The sequence below is a fragment of the Quercus robur genome, chromosome 5 (genome assembly GCF_932294415.1).
Source record: "Quercus robur chromosome 5, dhQueRobu3.1, whole genome shotgun sequence".
Classification (NCBI taxonomy): domain Eukaryota; kingdom Viridiplantae; phylum Streptophyta; class Magnoliopsida; order Fagales; family Fagaceae; genus Quercus; species Quercus robur.
Genome location: NC_065538.1, coordinates 1,831,606 through 1,841,022, shown reverse-complemented (window position 1 = coordinate 1,841,022; position 9,417 = coordinate 1,831,606).

Genomic DNA, 9,417 nt, shown 5'->3' with positions numbered 1-9,417 from the left:
AATATAAGAGGAAAATATAATCCAATAGTGAATTTGTCAAAATTCACCGTAAATAAAAAAATATTAAATAAGGTTGTAACCTTAAGTTACAATTAATTTTGTATCTAAATTTTGTCATTGATTTAATTAGAATACTGTCATCAAGAGCAAAACAAAGTAAAAGCAAAACCATATTTATTGAATTTGGCAGTGCCATTTATTCTATAAAGAAATTGGAGCACTGTCATGATGCGGGATGAGAAAGAGACAGATGACCGGTTGGTCCAAAGCCAAAACCAATCAGAATATATACGTTGTTCTCGTCGAAAACAAAATGATAAAAATTGGGTTAGTGTTTCTGAATTCATTGCCATGAACACGTCACACGTCACACTTAATTTTTGTATCATGTAATTGTCTTTTTTGAGCGACAGGTAGAGGTATATATTGCAAATGGAATAAAGGTTACAGATGTGCACAAAACAAATGGTCGTGCTAGCAGTCAACTCCGCTTATTGTAGCCAGTCCGAGTATGCAGTAATACAACACCATAACTTCATAAAACAGGCGGTGAAAAAAACTTAATAAAACCTTATATCCCTTAAGGGAGTTGGTGCACACTCAGGTACTTGTGGATGTTCTGCAATGTCTCTGGTACTCCTGTAGCAGAGTTGTCGCTCCATGCAGAATATCGCTGGTCATGCTTTGATTCTGCTCAAAATGGAAGCGGTTTCTTGCGTTCCTAATGGACCACGACACCATCGCCCATAACTCCAGGTCCTTTTTCGGTAGCTTTTCCTCCAATTGTCGCGCAAGAATGTAGAAGTTTGGAGCTTCGGAGTTACACTTCTGCAGCTTTCCCTGAACCATACCCCACACGTTTCTAGCCAATGGACATTCCCATAGGACATGGGCCACCGTTTCTTCGTGCTGCTCGCAGATAGTGCAGGTAGAGTCCACAGGTACCCTCTTACGGCATAAATTTGCAGATGTTGGGAGTATATCGGAGCATGCTTGCCACACGAAATTTCAAACCTTTGGGGGAATAGGGAGCTTCCACATCTTGTTCCAGAATTTTGTATCATCTCTTGCAGTGGAATGCTCAACGTTTTCTGGTTGATTTAGGCGGAGTGCGAACCGATAAGCTGTCTTCAACGAGAAGCACACATTCTTATTTTCCTTCCAGCGAAGTTTGTCTCGGTCATGCTCCTCAACGAGTTTGATACGTAGAATATCTTCCATAGTGGATTGTAGGAACTTGGTGTGGAGTAACGGTCGGTTCCATTGCCTAATTCGATGGTCAATAAGGGCAGCTACCTTCATGTTTGTATCAGCACCAGGTCTGAACTGTGGTGGGGGGTTTAGCCACCTATGATCATTTACTTCAATACCCTGCCCATCTCCCACTTGCCATGCCGTGCCTGCCCTGATCAATTCCCTAGCCTCCAACAAACTACGCCACACAAAGGAAGGGTTACACCCTAGTTCAGCCTCCATAAATAAGCAATTGGAAAATAGCAAGCTTTATACACCCTAATAAAAAGAGAATGCTTGCTTAGCTAACATGGCTAAGTTAACGGCATGGATGTCCCTAAAGCCCATTATTTTCCTTTTTGTTTTTCATCTCTCACTTATTTGGGAATTCATGTATATTCCTAGCACTAGAAAATACTGAGCACCATCAAATCTAATTTATTGTTTAATAGAATGAAAATCTTAGTAATTGACTCTTGAATGCATTGATGTGCAGTCGTTTGCTAATTCGGTGTGCGATCCGGTTAAACTAGTCTTAAGTTTTAACTTTTTTTTTGCTAATCAGTTTTTAAGTTTTAACTTATTCTCATTGTGTCATTGAGTATTTCCCAGGTCTAATTCTCACAAATCTTTGTTGGAATATGTCAATTTTGGTCATGATTTGGAGAATAACGAACCCAAAAACTTTAAGAAGCACTGGGCTCCCTTTATGGGCTTTAGGGAGATTCGGAACAAAGGTCCTTCAACCTCTTAAGCAATATTGGTTAATTTTCAAAGTGTAATTAGGGGACAAAGTTTTCTCCAAACTAGTTTGGGGAAAAACTCTTTAAACTTCTCATATAAATATATATATATATATATATATTGTGAATTTTGAAAATCTAACTGTTAAATTTCATGTTCCTTATATTCTTAATATGAATATCAAATTTTGTTCAAATCAGATGTTATTTACTATTCGATCAATAAATTAATTTTTTATACACAATTTTAGATTACAAAAATTTGAAATTTTAACATTAGTTTGATGATATAGGAATTGATCTTTAATTTTTTTGAAATTTTGCAAACATAAACAATATAATAAGAATATATAATTCAACGATTAGATTTTCAAAATTTACATTTAATAGAAAGATACATGAAGAGTTTATAGAGTCTCTCTCTAAACTAGTTTAAAGAAAGCCTTCAGGAGTTATAAAATTGTTTTCCTCTCTATGAGTTTCAAACCATTTTTGTTCTCAAGCTTAAAATGAGATTTTATTGTCAATTTATGCGGGTTGGTTTTGGCCCAACAGCAGCTCAAGCGGATCTGACCGAATTCAGGTGGGCCGATTGCATTCTGGATCGACCTCCATTGCTGCCGCCATGCATGTAAAAATAAAGTACATGAGAATGTAGAGTGATATGGTGTGATCATCGTTGTTTTGTTACATACAGTACGTAGTCCTTTGGATTTAATTTTGCAACCCAATCTTCGTAATCCCAAGAATTCCGAAAATATACATGTATACAGTATAATTAAACACTGCCTTATAAACAAAAAACGAGAAAACGATGCACTATTTTTAAAGTTATTTTTACACTAGTATGACGTACGAAGATCATTTAATTAATTGATAATTTGCGACAAAGATCTAGCACTTTAATCAACTTTTTAGAGCAACGCTTACATATCTTGACCATGCATGTTAAAACCTAAAACATTAATTACTGTCGTTTTATATCAGCAGAAATGATCGAGTCTGAACAGGGCCGGCTCTACAGTAGATACAAGAGATGCAATCACCTAAGACCCCCAAATAAAAAAAGGCCCACTTGTAAAAAAAATTTATATATATAATATATTTATTTATATATTTTAGTTAAAAAAATTTTAAGCATTTTTATTGGTCAATAAAATGCATTAAAAAAGCCCCATTGTATCCTAAAATGCAAAAGATTAAAAAGGAAGAAAAAAAAAAAAAGTCAAAGTTCAGCTAACACAATTAAATTTTAGGAGACAAATGTATTAACCCATTCTTGAAATATGCTAAAATTAAAATTAATAGCAGACAAGTTCATTAATAATATAATGTAATTGTCTTGAAATATGCTAAAATAGAGATTATAAATGTCAAAAACAAAAGAAAAACCTCTCATCTCTCTATCTATCTGCCTCTCCATCTATATTCTTACGGTCTTACCTTTCTTTTCTTCATCTTCATCTTAATTTTTGATCTTTTTCCATCAACTCAGTTAGCCCCTCTAACTTGAAATTTTTCTTTGTTGATTCCAGCATACCAGTCTACCAGCCGATAGTCACAACAGGTATTCTTTTGCTTCAGTTCTTTCTTCCCATCTTTCTCTTTGTCTTTCCAAAAATAAAGACTCAAGAGTCTTCTATTTCTTTAACTTATATTATATATATTTTTAGTTTGTTTCACACTTTCACTGCACCACACAACTGTTTGATGGGATGTGACACGTTATTTGCTATGATGCTTTTCTAATTCTACCCCTCTGTGGACCCTTTTCTGCTTTAAAACTTAGCCATAGAAATATAGGATGATAGGATCTAGTGGAGAAAAGGCTAGTCCGACTGGATGGTTCTCAATTTTTTTAATTTTTTTTTAGGAGTACAGCCCACAGATGTGACAGACCACTGACCACAATTTTTTTTTTTTGGTTAAAGACCACAGTTATTTGGTTCGACGGTTTCTCACCCTTTTTTTTTTTTTTTTTTTTTAATTATAATCTGACACTTTATCTATCCTTATGAATTATTATGCCAATTAATAATTTGATGTGTATCATATCAACTCATTTGTATTATAGTGACACTAATTTATTAAACCATGTATTAAATTAATTTTAATTTGTGCAGATTTAAACTTTCAAGTGGTCACGGCTTTAGAAAAATTGCAATAACCAGGTTCTATTTTTCTATACTTTAAATTTTATTTTTAGTTAAATTATTATTTTTAATTATAAATTGTGTTTTATTTATCTATAAATATTTTCTCATTATAAATGTCTACTAGAAAATATTTATCTGGATATGAAAAACTTCTTAAAAAGAGAAAAATTGAAAAACAAATTGAATCCCAAAAAGGATCTATGGATAAATTTGTTACTAGTATTAAAAAAAAACTCAATAGAAAGTTTGGGTGAAAATATTACAAATGAACAAGAAACTTATCAAAAAGAGTTGGAAGATGATGAAATTATACAACAAAAAGAGAATAATAAAAATAGTCCTAATAATGTTGAAACATCTGATGTAACAATAATTGATAATGAAAAACAAAATAATTTAGAAGAAAATGAAAAAATGACTAACCTACTTACTAATAATATCTATGATCCAAATCAATGGGAAAATATTGATACAAAATTAAGAGATTTATTAGTAGAAAAGGGTCCAATTAGAGAGAATGATCTAAAATTTCCTTTAGATAAAGAGCATAGACATTTTTCTACTAAATTTTATTTTTAAAAGCTATCAAATGGGGAGAAATTTGATAGAAGATGGCTAGTGTATTCAAAAGATTTGGATAAAGCATTTTGTTTTTGTTACAAGCTATTTAATTCAACAACACATGGTAATAGTACAAATCAACTTACTAATGAAGAAACTAATGATTGGAGAAATATTAGCAATAAGATTAAAAATCATGAAACAAGCAAAGAGCATGTTACTAACATGAATGCTTGGATTGATTTAGAAATGAGATTATTGAAAAATGAAACAATTGATAAAAATTTCCAAGAACAAGTAAACAAAGAGAAAGATTATTGGAAAAAAGTGTTGTTAAGAATTATTGCTGTATTAAAAAATCTTGGAAAATATAATTTGGCCTTTCGAGGAAAAAATGAAAAGATCTATCAAGAAAATAATGGAAAATTTTTAAGTCTAATTGAAATGATTGCAGAATTTGATCCAGTAATGCAAGAACATGTTCAACGTATTCAACATGGTGCAATTCATAATCATTATCTTGGACATAATATACAAAATGAATTGATACAATTGTTAGCAAATGAAATTAAAGGCAAAATTATTAAAAAGATTAAGGAAGCAAAATATTTTTCAATTATACTTGATTGTACTCCAAATGTAAGTCATCAAGAACAAATGACTCTAGTACTACGATGTGTGAATATTTCAACTAGTCCAATAAAAATAGATGAGCATTTTGTAGAATTTTTAAAAGTAGATGATACTTCTGGAAAAGGTCTTTTTAATGAAATTATAAGTGTAATAAAATGTCTTGAACTTGATATTAATGATGTACGTGGACAAGGATATGACAATGGGTCTAATATGAAAGGAAAAAAACAAGGGGTACAAAAAAGAATAATTGATATAAACCCTAGAGCATTTTACACACCGTGTGGTTGTCATAATCTTAATCTTGTGCTATGCGATGTGGCCAATTCTTGTCCTAAAACTATATCTTTTTTTGGAGTAGTACAACATATATATACATTGTTTTCTTCTTCCACAAAGCAATGGAAAATTTTACAAGATAATGTTTCAAGTTTACTCTTAAACCATTGTCACAAACACGTTGGGAAAGTCGAATTGAAAGTGTAAAAGCAATAAAATTTCAAGCTTTAGAAATAAGAGATGCTTTGTTACAATTAGCAAAAATGAGTGAAGATCCTAAAACAAAAAGTGAAGCTGATTGTTTGGCAACATATGAGCTTGAAAGTTTTGAATTCTTGTTAGGCATGACTATTTGGTATGATATATTATTTGTTGTTAACTCTGTTAGTAAAATTTTACAATCAAAAGACATGCATATTGACGTTGCCATAGATCAACTAAAGGGTCTCATATCTTTCTTAAAAAAAATATAGAGAAGATGGATTTACATCTGCTATGATTTCATCTAAAGAGATTGCAATCAAAATGGAAATAGAGCCTATATTTCATGAAAAATGTATAATTCGTAGAAGAAAACAATTTGATGAAAATGTCAATGATGAGATAACACAATCTGCTGAAGAATCTTTTTAGAATTAATTATTTTTTATATATAATAGATCAAGCTATTTCATCAATTGAAAGTAGGTTTGAACAATTTCAAATATATGAGGATATTTTTGGTTTTTTATTTAATTTTGAAAAACTAAAAGCACTAGATGATAATAGTTTGAAAAAATATTGTCTTAATCTTGAAAGTTTTCTCAAACATGATGTTTATTATGATATTAATGGCTTAGATTTATATTCAGAACTAATAGTTTTAAAAGAAGTTGTGCAAATAGATGAAAATACTCCAATTAATGTACTTAATTATTTAAAAAGACTAGATTCTTTTCCAAATGCATATATTGCTTATAGAATATTACTAACAATATCTGTTACGATTGCATCTGCAGAAAGAAGTTTTTCAAAATTAAAATTAATAAAATCTTATTTAAGGTCTACCATGTCACAAGAAAGATTAAGTGGATTAGCTATATTATCAATTGAAAAAGAAATGTTAGAGGAACTTAAATACAAAAACTTAATTAGTAATTTTGCATCTCAAAAAGCAAGAAAAATAGATTTTAAATAAAAAAAATCAATATATAAATATATTTTATTTTATTAATATTTAATTATAAAAATGGCCCATTTAAAATTTTCGTCTAAGGCCCCAAAACTTGTTGAGCCGGCCCTGAGTCTGCAAAGACTTGGAAAACTTGGAAAGATTAATTTTGAGATAGTTACTTGTTTATTCCACGTAATAATCTCTCAGCATTTTGTTTCATCTAGATTGATCTAAAGGAGTCTTGTTGGATTGTTCTTGTATGAATTAAATGGTGTCTAGTACCATGTTTAAACTTATAGCTTCTAATTATTCTGTGTGGAAGACGAGATGGAGTGAAACCATTGTCTAAAACCGATGATGAATGGGATATTTTAAATAGGAAAGCCGTTGGACAATTTAGGCAATGGGTTGATTAGAGTGTTTTTCAGCATGTAGCCAAAGAAGTCGACGCATATAACATTGGAGAAAAAATTAGAGATTCTGCATGATTGCAAGATCGCGCAGAACAAAGTCTTTATGATAAGAAAGCTTGTGAACTTGAAGTGTAAGGATGGGCAAGGGGTTGCCGAGCACTTGAGTGACTTCCAAGAGGTGTTGAATGAGTTTTCCAGTATAAAACTTGTGTAAGATGATGAGGTGCAAGAACTACTATTGTTGAGTTCATTACCAGATAGTTACAAAACTTTAGTTGTGTAAATTAGCAATTCAGCTCCTAATCGTTTGATAACCATGAGTAAGGTGACACATAGCTTTTTCAATGAAAATGCAAGAATGAAAGAACTGGGTGTATGTATTTCCTGGTCTAGTAAAGACTTCCAGTTTACAACAATCTTCTTTTGAACAAACACTAGAGGCTACCAAAACATCAAGAACAAATCATTCTTGGTTCACAACAAATATTCATCACATAAAGGTGGACTAAAACAATAGCAAAAGAAAAATCCCACCAATTGAGTCAAATCATTTAAGCAAAAAAAAAAAAAAAAATTAAGCACCACCACCAGTTAACACAAAGCTCTCTTAAATAATTTGAGTGGTTAAAATAAAAAAGTCATGGTTTAATTAGCCTAAGTGTACGTTCTTTTTTATTTATTGTTATTTATTATGTTTATTTGATCCTTTGGCCTTTAAAAAAAAAATTAAAATAAAAGAGCAACTTCCATATAGGGAATTAAATTAATCTATTCGACTTCAACCACCTTGTTGCATAATATCTTTTAAGAGAAATACTGTTGATACTATTAATTTTACTACATTAAGTTTAAAAACTAATTTATTGCAAACTATATAGAGACAATTTAAATTTCATTTATGTGGTTATTTCTCTATAAATAAATAATAATAAAAAATCATTTATGTGGTAGTTGAAGGTCATCCATTACATATAATGTCATGTCAATTTATAAGTTTTAAATACTAAAATTTGTAGTATCTTTAATATTTTTTATCTTCCAAAAGTGCAATTAAATAGGCACAATCATAATCTTTATTTGGAAATCCATTTTGCAAACACAAGTCAACGCAATACATAAAATGACAAATTAAGGCTTACACCTGAAACAATTCTTGCTAAAAGTTACAGTATTTTTATCAACGAATAACAATAGATCATGAATTTATGAAGTAATAAGAAATTTAACGTTGTGCATGAAGGTTATTTATTCCAAAGCAGTACCTCGTATACAATACATTTGTTATATTATAATAAGTGACAGATAGGAGCTTAGACAATATTCAAAGCTGGAAGTTGGATGTTATCACCATCGCTACCAGCATCCTTTTGGCCCCCAGTAGCGCTGATGACATTCCTTTTACAATTGTGTAGTGTAAGGATGAATCCAACCATGACGATCACGAGCACAAGTATTGCTGTAGCGAGTTTAAGACCCAATATCAACTTTTCTTCCCTGATACAAAGAGGACATACTAAAACTAACCAATTTTGCCGTAAAATTTTTATAAGCTTTCGTGACAATAAATATAACATAATTATTGTAACATTAATAACATAATAAATAGTAATGTGTAGAGTATATGTATAATAAAATTTTGTAATAATATATCCTAACATTGCCAATGCGGCAGATGGCCTAGTTCTAGGAAAATATTGTATATTCTTGGAGTACCATAAATGTGTACTCTCTCCTTTTAAATAAATGATATGTCCCACTAATTAAATTCATAGTGGGATCCACCATTAATGTGAGAGAGGGGACTACGTATTTATGGTACTCCGGAAATACTTAGTAATTTTCCCTAGTTTTAAGAGATTTGAGCCAACAAGATAACAGTCTTAGGTTCAAGTGTCCTCTCACTTGTAAGCACGTTGATGCTTGTTTTCTCCTTGGTTGTCCTAGGTGCATTGGGGTCACCTTGGTTGTCCTAAGAGATTTGAGCCAACAAGATAACGGTCTTAGGTTCAAGTGTCCTCTCACTTGTAAGCACGTTGATGCTTGTTTTCTCCTTGGTTGTCCTAGGTGCATTGGTTGTCCTAGAGAAGGAGGAACCGGAGTCGGAGGAAATGAAAATGAGTTGGGCATGTAAACCGCCTTTACAAGGCACAAAATTATTACAAATAGAATTATTTGAGTTAGAGAGTAAGGCAGGCTGCTGTATTTATAAATATTTGACAGTGTGCTGTATTTTTATAACAAGACAG